At 48.5% G+C, this 19359-nt stretch overlaps 1 protein-coding gene across 2 annotated transcripts in view; it reads right to left on the bottom strand.

The window, feature by feature from the left end:
- The window catches only part of EPB41 (erythrocyte membrane protein band 4.1), a 197805-nt gene that overhangs the window by 173582 nt on the left and 4864 nt on the right, over positions 1 to 19359 (bottom strand). Inside the window, exon 1 of one of the 2 annotated variants that reach the window (XM_024766760.1) lies at positions 4024 to 4241. The exons of the other annotated variant lie outside the window; for it this stretch is intronic. The gene's annotated coding sequence lies outside the window, so the exon portion shown is untranslated. Of the gene's footprint in view, positions 1 to 4023; positions 4242 to 19359 lie in introns of those variants that run through there. 2 annotated transcript variants of the gene reach the window in all.

Genomic DNA, 19359 nt, shown 5'->3' with positions numbered 1-19359 from the left:
GACCTGAACTGATCAATTCAGAGGCCTCTCTTAATAGTTTTTAAAAGTTTAATCTTTGGGGCCTTTATTCACAGAAAAAAAGCAAAGTTGTTCATAAGAAAAAAGATGTTAGAATTATTATTGTTTAGCCCACAAATAAAATAAGGTGATTCTATGCTCAAGCAGTTGGGGAAAAAATAAGTCCTTTAGAGGTAGCAATGAATCTGCATTTGAATATACATGTGACCAATCACGAATCTGATGAGACTCTTGGAAAAGTACACTGGCAGCACCTGCACTGACCTGCTTCTTAGATAACAAGGAAGCAGACTGTGATCTAAATATACACTCCTATTGATTTCAGAACCACATTTAGCCCCTGATAGCCACTGATATTCTAAAGTTATAAAATCAGATCACCAATATTAAATTAGATTTGGACATTCAGAAAACAATATAAGCAAGCCCTGTAACTCACATCACAAATCACAGACTGCACATTTTAAATCACAATCTACTGATAAGCATACCAAAGTACCTGCAGAGAATTCAAGAATCCTGTGACTTTTAGGCAACACTTCTGACAAGCTTAACTCTGAAGCCTTCTTAGGAGCAGGAGGAAGGAAACCAAATAGCACTGTAAGCACACTACCTCCCATAAAATGAATCTGTTTAAAATTAAGACCATAAACTAAGGAATAAAATGGAAGGCTGGCTTTGTAGTTTCCAAAAATTTTAAACTCAAGCTGCATACAAGAAAACATCACACTGGTGAATTTTAAATGTGAGGCACAAATCTGACAAAAGAGAATAACAGGGCTTCCCTGGTGGCGCAGTGGTTGAGAGTCCGCCTGCCGATGCAGGGGACATGGGTTCGTGCCCCGGTCCGGGAAGATCCCACGTGCCGCAGAGCGGCTAGGCCCATGAGCCATGGCCGTCAGGGAGAGGCCCGGGTACCGAAAAAAAAAAAAAAAAAAAAAGAGAGAGAAAATAACAGGAAAAATACATAGGTCATATCTCAACAAAATGACACAACCATTTTTTTTCAGAGGAGACAGAAATATTTTAAAATCATTTGTTAATTTAGATATTAGCTTAGAAATGTTTCTTAAGAGAAAAAGAAAGGATACAAGTACTTTTAAAACGAAAAGAGAAAGATTTGTGTACTATTCTCTTACTATTATATAAAGTATCACATCACGTTATTTTATATATTATATTGAGGATGAGCCTACTTTAAAACATAGGCTTGGGGGTTCCCTGGTGGTCCAGTAGTTAAGCTGCTGAGCTTCCAATGCAGGGGTCACCGGTTCAATCCCTGGTCAGGGAACTAAGATCCCACATGCCTTGAGGCGTGGCCAAAAAATAAAATTAAATAAAACATAGGCTTGTTTACCATATCTAATACTTGGATACAATAAATATGATTTGAGTGTTTAACCAACATTAAGGACACGCTGACCCTTAGACCACCAAGAAAGAGATGTAGAAAGCAAGCAGAAATCCACCTAAAATGTAAAACTTTCTTCTATTAGTTTAGTCTATTTGTTGACAGCCAGAGTTTCCAAGTGTTAAACCTGTCAACTGGTAGAGTTCTTAGCTCTGAGTAGAATGGAAGCCTAAGCGGTTTTCTTAATCTACCATCAGCCATCATCTACCACTAAGGGCTACACACATTGATGGGGCACTTAGGACCTAAATCCTTTTAACAAACACCAGTTAAAATCCAACTGGCTGGGGCTTCCCTGGTGGCGCAGCGGTTGAGAGTCCACCTGCCAATGCAGGGGACACGGGTTCGTGCCCCGGTCCGGGAAGATCCCACATGCCGCGGAGCGGCTGGGCCCGTGAGCCATGGCCGCTGAGCCTGCGCGTCCGGAGCCTGTGCTCCGCAACGGGAGAGGCCACAACAGTGAGAGGCCCGCGTACCGCAAAAAAAAAAAAATTCAACTGGCTGGCCATATTAATGAAGCTCAAAGAAAACTCAGAACAAAACAAAAAATTCCATCAAGTTCCTTTCACATAGGGAAATTTTCCCCACACTTCAAATTACTAATATGGGACATTTTTAACAGAACTCAAAACTATCAGAAGGAATATATATGACAAGCGTAGCTGGAATCTCATGGCCAAAGGTACAGAGATAGGAAAGCATGGGTTATTACTGAGCAGTTCTTTTTGGTTGGAAAATACAAGTAATAAAGAGAATAAAGGTAGAAAGGTAGATTGGGACCACATTGTGCAAGGACTTACCTAATATTTGGTTATAAAACACTGGTATAAATGTTGGGAGAATTTCGGTGAGGCCTAAGATCAAACTCATTTATTTGTAAGCCTGAATTCAATTATACAAGGAAAAAAAGTGTAGTTTTGTTACCAGAAGAAAGAGGAATCAGAAGGTGAGCATGCTGCTGCAGGTAAGTTCACTTTTAATAGTGGCAAAGATATACCGCACTTCGGTTTCCCCAGGGATATGAATAACACCTATCTTTACCTTAATCATAACCTTCCTGTAGAAGGCAGTCTGAATTAGCACCTTGATACCAAGGCAATCTGATGTTCAGGCATTATATCAACTTGTTTTAATCTGTCATTTATTGAGTGCTTACTGTGTGCCATATATTCTGCTATGTACTCCATATGGATTATATTAATAACACCCCAAGAAACTATTTTATAAAACCAAAATTGGTCGGCTGGCAAAGAACTTATTATGTTTCCAACTTACAGAAAAGGAAAATGAAGAGTACATCAAGTTTCCACAAAAAGTAAGAGTTAATGCTACACAAAATTGAGATGATAAGAATTATATAAAGATATTTATAATATATATAGCATATATATAAATATATTTGATTTCAACGGTAAAAAAATACTGCCAAGACTGAGATATAGAAAACAATAATGAGCAACAGCACTGGGTACAGTATATATCCTCAAGAGAGTATAAATTCACTATAATAATATCCAAGACAGAGACATAACCATTTCTTGCAACCTTCCCTAAAAACAGAAAGAACAGAATAGCAGCTGTGAAATCACCCAGACTACTAAAAAAAGCTCGGCATCTCTTTAAAAAAAAAAAAAAAAAACTAACTCCTAATCAGCAATACATGCCAAAAAACGACAAGTCTCCACAGACTAGGCATTTATGGTTGGGTACAGTTAGAGAAACAACAGGATGACAGTCGCTATCATGTGGCCAGAAACCTATCCGTCAGCAATTTGTTTCACGTGAGATCACTTTCTCTCTCAAGAGAATGCCCGTTTCTGGGAAGAAAAAACCTCTTTTGGCAAACCCCCACCAGGACTAACAGCCTGGGGATGCATCTCGGAGGGCGAGTCTAGATCCAGCCTCTCCACAGGTAAAGGCAGCCCAGCAAGCAGGAGGAAATACGTCCAAGCCGACAGATGCGCGAACTGAAAAAGGAGGTCACGACGCTGAGAGAATCGATTTAACCCTTTGGTCCCTGGGACCCGGGAAGACTCAGCAGGAGAACATAGAGCCCTCGGGTTTGGGGAATTTTTCTTAATGATGTGGGTGTCTATGGCGGGAAGGCCTTAAAGTCCTTGCAGGGCTCCCTCCACCCCTCACATTGTGCCTGACTTCTCCAGACCGCCCAGCTACCTCTTCACCGAGAAACCTCTCTGCGGCTGCACCCCACACCTTCGCCGCCCGAAACCTGCAACTCGCCCCCATCTGGTTTCCTTCCAGGGCTCCTGCCCACTGTACAATGACTGACAGACCAGACGGTACCGATTTCCCCTCGTCAAAAATGCACCCTGAGCTTAACTTTTAAACGCTCCCCCAGCGCCACCCCCGCCTCTTTCCCCACAGGCCGGCCGCGTCCCCGGCTCCAGCCCCTCGGCCACCGGCGTGCCGAGGGCGTGCGGAGGCCGTGGAGCGCGCGCCCCCGGCCCGGGCCTGCGGGGGGCTGGAGACAAAGAGGCTTCGGCGCCGCCGCGGCCTCCAGGACCGTCCCCTCGGGGACAGCTCCGAGCCCCCCACCCCAGCTCCGCTCGCGCGCCGCCGCCGCCTAGCCTCACCGCTGGCTCCGGGGCCCGGGCTCCCGTGCCCGCCTCTGCAGCCGCCAGACGAACAATGGCAGAAGGAGGCGCCGGCGTCCGAGGCTCGGCCCTCTGCGGCTCGCTGGCCCGCGGGCTGCTGGCGGGCGGACTGACTGACTGACTAACCCACCGGCGGAGGGAGGGAGCGAGCGAGTGAGGGAGCGAGCAGGCGGCCCCGGCGCGCGCCCTCCCGCCTTCACTCAGCGAAGCGAGGCCCGCCCGGCCCTTAGCCAGCCCGCCCCGCGCGCCCTCCCCCTCTATTCGCCACAACATTGTAGTAAATTTCTATTGGGTGGCGCCGCAGGGAAGTAGTGGGCCGGGCCCGCGGCCCGCCAGCCCATTGGCTGAGGCCAAGTTCTGGCTCCTCTCATTTCCCCCCCTCCCCTAGGCCGGTAAGTAGCAGGGAGGGGAAGGAAAAAGAGGGGAAAAGGCTAGGGGGCTGGCCGCGTGTGCGCAGGCGCAGGTCGAACCCGCTCTAGAGTCCGTGCTTTCCCGGCCCCTGAGGTACCCACGTGGGGAACGTAGCCAGTGCCCTGGACGAAGGTGACGACCTTTCCCACCCCACCCACCCCAAGGAGGGCCAGGTAAGGGTCTGAGATTTGGAAGTTGCTCCCAAGCTACCCACGCTGACTGTCCCCCAAATGGACCTAGTGACCTTGGGTAAGTCATTCAGCATTTCTGGGCCTCAGTTTCCCCATCTACTAACTTGACGTCTCTAGGCGCCATTCCAACACTGACATTCGATGAGACTTCACCTCTCCGGGCAGCTGTGTAAGGCCTGAAATGGATGCTGAGTGTTGTGGCCACGCCAAGATTTCAGCTGTCTTCTGCATTTACGGGTCTCCTAATTCTGCCCTGGCTGCCTCAAATCATGAAAACTTAGCTTCGGAAGTCTGGTCTCCAGCTGAACTTAGGGTTGCTCTGACAATTGCCTGATGTGCTGTTATTTCCTTTCATTAGTTTCAGAGGCCCCTTGGACCTTCACACTCCCTGCCAGGCTGGTGTCTGAACAGGCGAGCAGAAAGAAGGCTCTGTTTTAAGCATGGTCCCTATAAGGTAAGATAATTCTGGTATTCCCATTTTCCAGATGAAGAAACCCAAGCAGAGAGGCTTAGACCTGCCACGATAAGAAGCCAGGCAATCTGACATCGGAGCCTGTATATGACAGCTAGACCATCTCCTCGTATCTAATCACAGCCCCCTCACAACTCAGCTCAGCCTCTAGAAACAGACTACCTGAGTTCAATTCTGTCTCCCTAATTGTTTGCCCTACTCTGTGCTTGTTTCCGACCCATAAAAGGGGATAATAACAATTCCTACCTCATAAGAGTTATTGTAAAAATTAAATGAGTTAAAATAGGTAAAGGGCTGGGACTTCCCTAGTGGCGCAGTGGTTGAGAGTCCGCCTGCCGATGCAGGGGACACGGGTTCGAGCCCTGGTCCAGGAAGATTCCCACATGCCGCGTAGCAACTAAGCCCGTGTGCCACAACTACTGAGCCTGCTCTCTAGAGCCCATGAGCCACAACTACTGAGCCCATGAGCCACAACTACTGAGCCCATGAGCCACAACTACTGAAGCCTGCATACCTAGAGCCCATGCTCCACAACAAGAGAAGCCACCGCAATGAGAAACCCGCACACCACAATGAAGAGTAGCCCCCGCTCGCCACAGCTAGAGAAAAGCCCACGGCAGCAACGAAGACCCAATGCAGCCAAAAATTAATTAATTAATTAAAAAAATATATATATATGTAAAGGGCTTAGAACAGTGCCTAGCTCGCAGTAAGATCTACCTAAGTGTTAATTACTACTGCTATCTGGAGACTAAAATATGGACTGAGAGGTGTGGGGCTCGCTGATATCATAATATATTTGGTAAGCACTCAATTGCCTGCACCGAGCTGAGCATATTACATGGTTATCTGTTTGAAACATCATAAGAGAGCCTTGAGGACCACCTGACTACCCTATCTGAAACAGCCTCCACTTACACACCCTTGCCCTGCTTTAATTTTGTTTCATGGCACTTCTACCTGACTTTCTACTATATATTTACTTATTTGTCCCTCTCAATAAATTGCTTCAGTTTAGACTCACTAGACTGCAAGCTCCAGGAGGGCAGGGACTTCGTCCTCTTGCTCATCTCCCAAAACAGTGCACACTCAATAAGTATTTGCTGAACGAGTGAATGAGTTATCCCCATGTTATATATAAGGAAGCTGAGGCTTAGTTAGGTCACGTGACTTGGCCCAGGTCATTCTGTGTACTAGGGGTGAAGCATCTGTTCTCGAATATTCTGGTCCCCTGCCTCAGGTCCTCAGGTTCGGGAGCTCTAGCTCTACCACCTCTGTGCCTCAGAGGCTTCCTTCACCTATCAGACCTGGAAATCTGGTGCCATGAAAGATAAATCCTGAAGATCAATCACAAGACAGCTCACCACTACCATCTCTGTGTTTTCCAGCAAATACAGATTCATGAAAACCAAGATTCTCTATGCCATGAAGTGCTAGGCAATGACACACTGTACTTAAAGAGGCTTCATTGGAGTGTGTAGTATTTAATAATCATCACCCTGAAAAAAAAGTGGGGATCTTAGGCTAGCAGAAAACAGCCAGACATAAGGCAGATGTAAACCACTCAAATGCAGAGTGCCATGCAACACCACACCAAAACTGTTGACACAGGCTTCAGAATCTTAAAGGTTTCAAATCCAGTCCTGGCTTTTCATTCTTAGCCTGGAGATGAAAGGGCTTTGTAAACTGTAAAGTACTCTCCACACATGAGGGATTTTTGTTATTAGTTAGGTACACACCATCACCTGTTAGGCTAAGTGCCAGATGCTTGAGTATAGCAGGGCCCAACACATAGTAGGGGGTGAGAGGAAAAGTAATGCCCAACCCAAAGGCAGAGAAACTACCCTTACTCCTGTGCCCATCTGCCCTCTCAGAAGAGGCCTCTACATACCAGACATCCGGTCCCAGCTCACCCTGCAGAGACTGCCATTGAGTACAGGGTAAAGGTCCCAAGCACCATCTCTGAAGCTAATTTCCTAGGAAGAAACTCAGCTCCCTCCCTGCCTGCTGCTCCATGCTCACATCAGGGTAAGGGCTGTGCCATGCATGCTCCAAGCCCCAGGATGGGGTCTCTAGGGGCCATCTCTATCCCGCCTGCCAGCTGAGCCCACCTCTGCCTCCCCCACCACCCCTCCTTTTCCTTCCTAGGGAATACAGGCCCTGCAAGCTGCCTCTCAGACCCTGGAGCGGTCAAGGGCACTAAGGGAAAAAAAGAAAAAAGACAACATGAAAGGGTCCTAATCCTTCCCCATTGCAAACTGAGCTCCAGCAAAAAGCAAACACCAGCTGCACAGAAGAGGGTGAAATTAGATGGTGAAATTAGGTGGTGACCAGCGGGGAAGGCCAGGGAGAGTAGATGGGGCCTCCAATGACCTGGAAAAGATGAGATTGGAAGAAAGCGGGGGTGGGGTGGGGGAACAGTTGGAGTCTGAACCATTCCCAAATCTGGGACGTGGGCAGATTAGGGACACAGCTGGCCTGAAGCCCCAGTGGTAGGGCTCATGGAAAACATTTGTCGGTTGTGGGGAGTGGCAAGAGATGAAGAGGGCTTTGAAAACCTGGGCCCACCAGCAAAGTGTTCTGAACAGTCACTACTGAATAAAAACCAATCCTGGTACCAAAAGTACATGAAGAGTAGAGCTTTCCGGGCTTCCCTGGTGGTGCGGTGGTTGAGAGTCCGCCTGCCGATGCAAGGGACATGGGTTCGTGCCCTGGTCCGGGAGGATCCCACATGCTGCAGAGCAGCTAGGTCCGTGAGCCATGGCCGCTGGGCCTGCGAGTCCAGAGCCTGTGCTCCGCAACGGGAGAGGCCACAACAGTGAGAGGCCCACGTATGGCAAAAAAAAAAGAGTAGAGCTTTCTATCTGGCCCATGGTAATAAAATTGCAGTCATTTTAGACCTTTTAAACACAAATGATAAATCAAACAAGCTATAACAAGGTGGAAAAATTGCTGTTTATACAGTGGTATACCTTTCTAGGGGATTATTTTCAGTAGTAGTGCTTGCATTGTTCACAGAAAATATAGTTAAGAAAAACAATTTTAATCAACGTAAAGCCATCAATCAGAAATAACTACCATCAATATTTTGGTGGGAGATTTCCCTTCTAGTACCTCTCCTGACAGATATACTTTTTTTTTTTTTTCTTTTTTTTTTTTCAGTACGCGGGCCTCTCGCTGTTGTGGCCTCTCCAATTGTGGAGCACAGGCTCTGGACGCGCAGGCTCAGCGGCCATGGCTCCCGGGCCCAGCCGCTCCGCGGCATGTGGGATCTTCCCGGACCGGGGCACGAACCCGCGTCCCCTGCATCAGCAGGCGGACTCTCAACCACTGCGCCACCAGGGAAGCCCCCAGATGTACATTTTTGTTTATATATATTAAGTCATATGAAATTGCTGATTTTATAGGTTAAAATGGTCAAGTATCAGCAATTGCATATGGTTCAGCCTAATGCTTTTTTAAACTTTATATCATATTGTTTCAGAACCAACTTTTTTCTCCTAACAATATATTATGACATCCACAGTGCCCTCAAGTGGATGTACCATCATTTAATTAAACCTAAATGTTATTAGACATTTAGGTTATTTCCCATTTTTCTCTCTTTTTATTTCTTTTTTCTTTTTCTTTCCCTTTTTTCCCCCATTTTTCTCTCTTATATACTTGACAAATATCTTTTTATCTAAATCATACCCATGATTATTTTTTCAAGCACACTGACTGCAGCATATATTTTTTAATTATAACCTACACAGCTGCCTGTGCTGGTCATTTTTTGAGATAAAAGCAAAAGAAATCAGCAGATGCAATGAAAGACAATTCCATGAATGAATACTCTTTCACATTTGAAAACACAAGAGCATGTTTTGACCTCTTTGACAGAATGCACTTTGCTTACAAAAATTGCATTAAGCTCTGTTTTAAAGAGTTCCCTGTGCACAGTAAAAGCAAAAACAGCTAAGTATGATTAAAATCCATATATTGGAGTTGGCGAGTTACGTCCTTTCTGCTGTGAAGACACTCCAAGAAACAAGGGACAGAAGGGAAGGAAGTCGAAATTGTAAAATAGGACCCAGTGGACCGTTTAGTAAGGTATTCCTTTAGGCCTCTAGATTCACAAAATGTTAGAACTGGATAGGCCCTTAGACATCATCAAGCCCAAGCTGATTTTAAACATATTGGGAAATGGGTCCAGAAACTGGAGGAGACTTGCCTGAGGTCACATAGCACAGGGGCGGCAGAGCCCAAACTTGAACCCAAGTTTTCTGACCCCTACTCCAGATTCTGTTCACTGCCTTCTTCTAAGTGCAGCTACATTTCTCGTCCAAAGCTGGAGGCCAAGCTAAATTGTACAGCCATATAACCTAGGACTGTCTGAGCCGGAAGGGACCTTAGAGATAACTTATTATTAAAAATAATGACCAAGCTTCCCTGGCGCAGTGGTTGAGAGTCTGCCTGCCGATGCAGTGGACGCGGGTTCGTGGCCCGGTCCGGGAGGATCCCACATGCCGCGGAGCGGCTGCGCCCGTGAGCCATGGCCGCTGGGCCTGCGCGTCCGGAGCCTGTGCTCCACAACGGGAGAGGCCACAACGGTGAGAGGCCCGCGTACCACAAAAATATAAAAAATTTTAAAAAAATTTAAAAAATAATGACCACTACATTTATTAGATATTTACTATGTGCCAGTCACGTACTGAGTACTTTATATGCATTAATGCACTTAGCCGCATAAAGTGTTATTAGCCTCAATTGCAGTTGAAGAAACTACAGTCTAGAGACATTAGGTGATTTGCCCAATGTCACAGTTTAAACGAAGTCCATCTGCTACCACTGTCCTCTGCTCCACACTGCTTTCATATCACTCTCAGGAAAGCACTTTGGAAATGAGATGAAAGAGCAACATCAACATCTGTCCCAAGACCCCAGGGAAAGGCTGTTGTGGCTGCTTCTGATTGGAGCCCTGGGCCATTCAAGGAGGGACCCAAGAATCTGACCTCCCATGACCCTCCCCAACCCCCTTCTCTCACCAGCTGGGGTATGCCTAATGTCCCTGATCCAGCCAAGCCTCCAGCTCACTCAAGCTTAACCCACTAATTCTCTATCCCTCAGGCAGGCAACCCTCCAGAGGGTTTCCCAAGAAACATGGGAACAGGCTCAGTGCCACCAGCTAGCTGAGCCCCTTCTAAACCTGCTAAAGTCAGCCTGGCCCAACCCTCCCCTGGGAGAGGGCAGAGGAGGAGCTATGGGGAAGCAGGAGGAGACTGGGTACCCAGAAATGGCCAGGTTTGACTTGCCCTAAGATCCTCCAAAGCTGCTGTGGCAGGACAGTTCCTGAGCTGTCTGTCTAGCATTTAGCTAGTCTCCATTTCTAAGCCTTCCAGTGACTGGGAGTTTTTCCACGGGGAAAAAAGAGAGAAATGACTACAAATAAGTCCAGCCTCAGCTCTGCAATAAGTTCACTGTGTGACTGTGGGCAAGTCACTTACCCTCTCTCTTAGCTCGGTCTGCCTTAACAAAATGCCATAGACTGGGTGGCTTAAGCAACAGAAACTTATATTCTCACAGTTCTGGAGGCTGGAAGTCCAAGATCAGGGTGACACCCTGGTCAGATTCTGGTAAGAGCTCTCTTCCTGGCTTGCAGACAGCCACCTCTTCTCATGTCCTCACATGGCAAAGAGAGGGGGAGCTCGCTGGTATCCCTTCTCATAAGGACACTAATCCCATCATGAGGGCCCCTCCCTCGTGACCTCATCTAATCCTAATCACCTCCCAAAGGCCCCATCTCCAAATACCATCACATTGGGATTAAGGCGTCAATGTGAATTTTGGGCAGGATGCAAATTTTCATCCATTATACCCTCTCTGGGCTCCCATTTCCACACCAATCAAATAGAGGTACCCACCCAGGATATCACCCAGGGTAGCAAGAAGGATCAATTATGTGGGAGGTGCAAAGGGTTCTTCAGATTACAAGCCCACACCTGTGCTAAGTATGATTTTTATTGTTTATTTTTATTTTTATTCTGCTATCAACCAAGCAGAAAAAAATCCCAAGGCAAAAGGCTCCCTGGAACTGAGGACATGCTGCTCCCCGCTTTCTTCATCCAGCAGACATTACTGAGCACCTCCTGTGCGTAGGCACTGGGGATCACGGGATGAATGAGATGAGACCAGTAGCACCAAGAACAAACACCTTCATCATTGTCCCATATTTGGGTGATGGCAAGAAGAGATAAAAGGATTGGGGGCTTTTAAGGTAAGCAGACCGAGGTTCAAATCAAAGCTCCACCACTGAGATGCTATGTGAGTTCAGGTGAGTCACTACTCCTCTCTTCCTTATCTATAAAATGGGGATGACATCTGCAAGCCATTGTACCAAGTACTCTTTATGCAACACGTCACTGAACCTTTACAACAGCCCCTTGAACACAGTATGACTCTAATTCCCATTGTACAGATGAGGAAACAGAATCTCAGAGAAGTGAAAAACTTACCCCAGATCACCCAGTTAGTAAGAGTCAGAGTAAGGATTCAAACCCACATCTTCCTGGCTTTATTGCTAGTACCGTCTTACAGTTTACAGATGGCCTGCATTCCTGTAATGGTCATTATAATAATACCAGCGTAAAGAGCACTCTCTATGTGCCTAGATCCTTTACCTGCGTTCCCTTATTTAGTTGTCACAACAACCCTATGGAGTGGGTACTATTTTAACCCCATTCTTTAGCTTTGGGAACTGAAGTCAGAGAGGTGAAGCAATTTGCCCAATGTCACACAGCTAAGAAGGGGTATAGTGGGGAAACCAAGTGTGTCTGACTCCAGAGCCCTATCCTTGCCCACTACACTAACCTGCCTCTCTTCCCTGGTGAAGCCAAGCAGGTGTCTATCTCTTTATCTCTGTTTGACAAATGAGAAAGCTGAGGCCCAGCAAAAGGTACTGATGTACCTACGGGGACCCAACAACTCAGCAGCTAAGCAGGGACTTGAACCCAGGCTCCTGAGTCTTAAACATAGGGTTATTTCCTCCACCCATAATACCTGAATCCTGGGCACCAGAAAATGGCCCTGTGAGCTGAACCTTTGGGAACTATACCTCCCCCAGAGGCATGGGGACCCCCCCTCTAAACCAGGCTAGGCATGGAGAGCCAAGCATGTGTGGGAGAAGAAAGTCTGCAGAATACTGCCTGGGGAAGACAGCGATTGAGCTGGTATGCAGGTGCCCCTAGCTTTGGGCACCTCTGTCTTGGTCTTCCTAAGCCATGGACCCATAGCTGGGAAGGGGGTAGTTATAGAGGAAGCCACTCCAGGCCTGGGCCCCTGCTGGCTAGCACAGCTCTTTGCTGTGATTTCTGCTGAAAAACAAAAAGCTCAATCCTCTGGGCCTAAGTGCTAATTATCAATAATGACATAATAACCATGTGGGCGCAACAGCCAAAGAGTCCCAACCAGAAATTCTGCATAGCTCAGACTCAGGAACAAAAGATTTGGGCACTCCAGCTGAAATGATGCCCTGGCAGAAAATGTCAGAAGCTAAAGGGCTTCAGGGTTGACCCAACCAAGGTATTATCTGGCAGATGGAGATGATGACCACTCATACAATTATTTATTGAGAATCTATTGTGTGTGTGTGTGTGTGTGTGTGTGTGTGTGTGTGCTCAGAATAGTGCTACACCCAGAGAGAAGAGGCTTCATTTATTCACTAATTCACTCCACAAATATTTACTGAGCACCTACTATGAACCACACACTCTTCTAGGTACAAGGGATATAACATTGAACAAGACAGACAAATATTACCATCGTCACTGAGCTTACATTCCAGTGGGGGGAGTCAAACAATGAGCAAATATTCTATAAAATATTGTATGTCAAAAAGTGATAAGTGCTGTGGAGAAAAATAAGCCAGGAGGGAGGATAGGGAGTGTTGGGGTCGTAGTGCCACACTGTTAAACAGAGTAGTCAGGAAAGGCCTTACTGAGCAGGTGACGTGTAAACAAAAAACATTGAGGAGATGAGAGAACAAGTCGTGAAAGGATCTGGGGGTAGAGTGTTCCAGGTCAAAGGACCAGCAAGTGCAAAGGCCCTGGGGTGGAAGTGTGGTTGGTGGATTCAAGGACTGGCTGCCTGAGATCATACCTCTAGTCATTAACAGAGCTGGGAGAGAAAAGGCATCAGACAGACTGATCACCCACTGTGTACCTGAACTCTTGCATCTTAGGACAATTCTGGAGGTAAGGATTATGCTCACTTTTCTCACCACTTTACAGTTGAGGGAATGAGACCCACAGAAGAGAAGTAATGATCCCACATCACACATCTAGAATAGGCAGGTCTGCTTGCCTCCAGCTTTCTCCAGCCTCCCTGCTCCTCTTCTCTATGCCCTGTCTGTGCAAATCCTAAATACATATGTGTTGAGTGAATGAATGAACAGACGAATCCTGCACATTCTCAAGCCCTGCCTTCTCCGTGAACTGCTTCCTAACTGGCCTTGGCTGATTTCTTCTTGCCTCTGCTAATCTAAGAATAACAACAAAAATTGCAGTGTGCCAGCTATGGATGGAGTACTCTACCTGAATTATCTAATTTAGCCCTTAAGTACCTATGAGAAGGTGCTAATATTTTTCCCATTTTGTAAATGAGAAAACTAAAGCTCACTGAGGTAAAACAACTTGCTAGAGGTCCCACAGCTGGTCAGTGATGAAACTGCGACTCAAACTGAGCTCTGTTGGCCCTTCTTTTAATCCTGTAATGTTAGTAGAAACCTCTGACATCAATCCATCCCCTTCCTTTTAGAAAACAGAAGACAGAGGCTCAGAGAGGTCAGGAAGAGCTGGGTAAGGGCCACAGCCCTCCAGCCCCCAGTCTGGTGGTCCTTCTACTCTTCCACATTTGGGGCTGTGGACCAGGTTTGCCCTTCTAGGCCTATTTCACGGCCTCTGCAAAAGTCTTAGTGTCGTCTTAGCTGCCTGAGGGCAGTTCCAGGGAACTCAGAGTCCACCTCTGTCCCCTCAGCCCTCAACTGTCTCCACAGTAAAATCAGCTGAGGCCTGGGTAATGCAAGACCCTTCTGACTCTGCTTTTCAAAGTACTGGCAGTGGCATTTGATCAGAGGAGGCTGCGGAAGGGAAACTCTGTCCTCATGTGGCTCCTGGAAGAGAGACCATGCAGGCTTGGTGCCAGGAGGGCAGAGATGGGCAAGGGGCAGAGGCCAAAATCAGGCCAAGGGTGAGGATAGAGTGTTCTAGCCAACTAGGAAGGGGGAGGTGGGGGAGAGGGGGCAAAAGATGCTGAGCCTCTGGCTTTAAAACCAGTTTATTGGGTGTCATCAGTTCAACAAGAAACTGTATCAAATACTCCAGGTTCCTAGACTGGGAAGAGGTAGGGCAGAAGAAGGTTCTCAGAGGCAGCAGTTACGACAGCAGTCACAGTTGCTACCTACCACTGAGGCCTCATAATGCTGAACCCTGGACCAAGTGCTTTATCTACATTATTGCCAATCCTCACAGTAAAATCAGCCCCATTCCACAGCAGAGGAAACTGAGGCTCAGGGAGGTGAAATGATAGCCAACGTCAAAACCATTCACAGGATAGTACAAAAAGGGTCCGGAGACCTAGGTTCCTGCTGCGTGACCTTGCGCCATCAGCCACCTGCTCTGATCTGAGGTTCCTGCGTCTGTGCCAAAAGGGACTTGGTCACCAGCCTTTGCTGTAAAATCCACGAGGCTCAGGGATCCAGTTCTGCCCAGACTATGGGGCCTCCCACAGATACGGGACATCACTCTGCTGCTGGCTTTGGCCTCTAGCCCAGGAGGGGCCTCTAGGGTAGGGAGTTGGGGAGAGCCCTGCCCTCAAGACCGAGCGTCCTTGGGCCTGAGGCCAAGGGGGGGCAAGGGGTAAGAGGGAGCAAGCTCGGCAGTGGGCCAGGACCCCTCTGGAGATTGGGCTTGTTTCTTAATCCTTTCCTTCCTTTGCTGGCCAGAGCTCACTGTCAGGAGAGGCAGGGGAAGCAGTGGGTGGGACCAGAGAGACCAAGGAGTCCAAAGCATGATGATTTAAGTAGAGTTGCTTTTGATGGGTGCATATTACATTCAGACACTGTACAAGGCCATTTGTGGAGATCACCTCATTGAAGCCTCCACCCTTCCCTGTGAGGAAGGCTGCTGTCCCCATTTTACTGAGGTGGAAACAGGTTCAGAGAGGGCAAATGACCGAAGGCCACACAACTTATAAGTGGCAGAGCCAGCAGGGAACCCAGGTTGTTAACTCCTGAGAGAGGCAGCCACTGGGTGTGACTAGAGTGGGGGTAAGAAGGGACAAGGAGGGAAGGAGGGGGGATGGGAGAGGAGGAGGGTGGAAAGGGCGCTGGCAGTCTCTATGAAGGGAGCAGGCAGTTATGAAGATGCAGGAAGGAGAGAGTAGCAAGCGATCATCTCCAAAGCAATGTGTGATCTAGGTCTGCTTCCCTGTCCATCCTCACCTCCCATCACCACCTACCTCTCCCTTTTTGCTCCGGCCATACCAAACTACGTACTTAGGACCCAAGCACATCGTGTAGGTTCAAGCCTTCACACACGCTCTTGCCTATGCCTAGAAATCTGTTCCCTCCACTGCCCACCTAGAGAGCTGTTATTCATCCTTCAAGTCCCAGCTTAGCTGTCTCTTCCCCTGAGGCCTAGAGTTAAGCACCTGCTGGGCTGGGCTCGCTCTGAAGTGCTTCATGCTTCCTGAAGGGCAAGAACCCCCTCCGAGTCATCTTTGTGCCCCCAGAACCTAGTACACAGTCCATGCTCAATAGATGTATGTTGTCTATACTTGTATTTTATCACTGAAACTTTGAGGAAGGCAAAACAGGTTTTCTTGTCCTCTCTCTCAAGGCGCGGACAACAGGGCAAGAGAGGGAGTGACGTCCAGGGGCCACACAGACATTCAGTGACACTGGCAGGGCTAGAACCCAAGGCTTGTCTGCACCTCACAGCCCCTGTCCAGCCTCCACCCCAAAGAGCTGTCTTCCCTGCTAGACCTACCAGGTTCACCACAAGGGACCCCCAAGGCAGAAGTAGGGGGCATGGGCCCTAGGGAAACTGAGGCAGAAGGTGGCAAGGAGCAGACAAGTGGCTTTTACCCCCTGACCCAGCTGTGTCCCTCAGCCAGAGACCCCAGCAGGCCCCATCGCCCCCAGACCTAAGACCTCACCCTGCCCACTGCAGTTCAGCTCGCCCTGCTGGCTCTGCCTCCTGGACAGAGCTCACAACCCCCCGCTGCTCCCCATTCCGTGGCTCAGCCCCAGGCCCTATGCCTCAGCATCACTCACCTGGAGAGTTGCCCCTGCCCCTTCCCTCCTCTCTGTCCTCCACACAAGGTGATCCTTCCGAAATAAAAGCCTGGCCACGCCATTCCCCTGCTTCATACCCAATGGTCCCCCATGGCCTCTGGGCCAAGTTCCCTAACTCCCCTGAGCCTGTCTCTCCAGCCGCATCCCCCCAAGTGCAGGTCACGGCTCAGTACCTTGGCAAAGCAGTTCCTTCCACTAGGAATGCCCTTTCTCCTGGTCTTTGCCTGAGGAGATGTTCACAGTTCACACTTTAGTGCTTCAATCAAAGGTGGAGTTGGTAGTTTCTGTGTCCTCCTCCCCAACCAGACTCTGAGCTCCCAGGCGAGGAGGCAGTTGGGGGCAGAGGTGACACAGATTCACCTCTGTGCCCCATGCCCAGCACAGGGCCTGGCACAGAGTGGGTATGAATGAAAGCAGATGGCTAGGAAAGGGAGGTACATTCCTACTTCCAAGAGGCCTCCTCCCTCCCTATATGCAGGTGACTTTCAGAACCTGTTAGATTGGTTACTACCTGCCTGTCCCCAGCGGGTTCCTCCCAGGCCTGGTCTCCATTGTCTCAAGAGGGATATCTTTGTAATCCCAAAATAATACTCATAATTATAATAACAGTAATTACTATCATTGAGTACTCACCATGTGCCTTATGTGTATTATGTAATCCTCATAAGAACTCTTAAGAGGCAGGTAGTTTCTTTTTCTATCCCCATTTTACAGATAAGCCAAGCTAAGTCTCTACGAGGTTAAATGTCTTGCCCAAGGTCACACAACTAGTAAGCGATAGATGCAGGATTCAAAGCCAGGTCTGTCTGACTCTCAACAACTACACTGGCAGGCCTTCTCCTGCTTTCTGTTCTCTTCTTTCTTGAAAACTCTTGGAGCACCAGGCTGGGTGGGGGTACTGTGCGTGTGTGTGTGTGTGTGTGTGCGTGTGTGTGTGCGTGTGTGCGCGCGCGCATGCACGTATGTGAGTGTGTGTGTATCTATATATTCAGCAAACAGCCCAGCAGCCCCCACCAGTACTGTGCTGGGCAATGGAGATGGACAGAGAAGACCCAGACCCAGCCTCTGCCTCCTTTGGGGAAGTGAGAGGGTTTCACACTAATAATTGCGGCCTTAGGGTGAGCAGATTTGGGTCTGAGCCCCAGCTCCACCCCTAAATAACCATGTGACTCTGGGTAACTCACTTGATTTACTCTGCACCAATTCCCTCATCCATAAAGTTGAGGCCATAATGCCTACCTCATAGGGTCACTGGGAGGACTAGATGAGATAATGTGTCTAAAATAACAAAACAACCAGCCCAGCATATGAAAAATATCCAATAAGTGGCAATAGTACATATGATGACTAGAGAGTCTCAGGATCCCTCGGCCAAGGTGGGATGCAATTCTCCAGGGCCCTCCCTGGAGCCTCCTCAGCCAGGGCCAAATAGTAATAGTGATGATGATTCCTACTCCACCCATTTGCTCACTGAATAATCCTTCAAGGGAAGTATGCTTTATTAACCCTATTTTACAGGTGAGGTAACTGAGGCCCAGAGAAGGTGGTTTACTGAACCAAGTCACACAGCAAAAAATGGCAGAGCTGGGACCTCCACTCAGCTACTTCCACACTGGGCAGAAGCCAGCCCTTATCCCTGGGCCCTGGCCAGCCTGCTGGGGAGTCTGGGGTTCCTGACTCCTAGAGTCTAGTTCCACCCAGGTGGGAAGTTAAAAGTAGGAGAAAGGAGCCAAAAAGAGGAACACTTTACTTAGTCCTCTCCCAGAATGAGCCCAGGCCTGGGAGAAAACCAACAGCTACCAAGCAGGGCCCTGTGCCCCGCACTTCTCACTGGCTCCTTCCCACGCCCGTGTGGGGCAAGTGCTATGATATGCATGTCGCAGATGAGGTCTCCAAGACTCAGAGAGGTTAGTGACTTATCCAAGATCACACAGCTAGGAAAGTGGCAGTCCTAGGAGGCAGAGTCCCTCCTCCTCATCCCTCCCTCCTTCAGCCCCAGACCTCCCCAGCTGACCCACCCTTCTGATGAAATCCAGAGGCTCTGCCACTCCTTCCCCAGGCCTAAGCAGAGGCCCTGAGTCTCGCTGCCTAGGCCCCTCTCTCTGCTGACTGATGCCTCCTTGGTACTTGATCCCACACTCAGTTCGGAGGACCCAGAACTCACTTAACAGAGACCTGGCCCCCAAGGAATGCACAATCTGGGGAGCAAAGAGGGGACTCATGCTCACTGAGCCCCTCTAAGGCTGGGCACTTCATATGCATTAGCCATTTAATCCAATACACAGCACAATGACGGGTGCATAGTGATGCTGAATTAATATTTTCTTTCATTCAGAAATATTCATTGCGTACCTACTATGAGCCACTCTATCCTCGGTGCTGGGATACAGCAGTGCACAGGTGAATAAACATCCCGGCCCTCGTGGGGCTTACGAGAATAAAAGAATAAACATACTTGTGTCAGGTAGGTGTTAATATTCCCACTTTACAGATGCAAAATGGAGACGCAAAGAGCCACCCATCAGTGGCTAAAACCAGATGCAAAAATCACTGCATCAGTGTGTCAGGAGTCTGGAAAGAAGTCAGCTGGTTGTGATAGGATCCTAACTTCAGAGTTAGGATTTTCCCTCAGCTCTTCCTCCCCCACCCCGGGACTCCCTCTACACCTCCCAGTGGCCTCAGAGCCACAGGACGCGCATTAGAATAAAGCCCATGTGGCAGTTACTTAGCCAAACCAGTACTCACCCAGAAGCAGCCATGGGGTCACGCAGCCATTGGGGGAGAAGCCGTGGAGTCATCGCCGCAGTGGCACATGGAAGCAAAGGACAGCAGTGAGATACAAGCACAGCCAACAAACAAGTCTTTGGGGCCCCTCTTTGGCCTGAGCCTGGGCCCGGGGGGGGGGGGGG

This window comes from Neophocaena asiaeorientalis, unplaced genomic scaffold (assembly GCF_003031525.2).
Source record: "Neophocaena asiaeorientalis asiaeorientalis breed wild unplaced genomic scaffold, Neophocaena_asiaeorientalis_V1.1 scaffold79, whole genome shotgun sequence".
Lineage (NCBI taxonomy): Eukaryota > Metazoa > Chordata > Mammalia > Artiodactyla > Phocoenidae > Neophocaena > Neophocaena asiaeorientalis.
The sequence above is the reverse complement of the archived record's forward strand: the minus strand, read 5'-3'. Positions and strand labels throughout refer to the sequence as shown.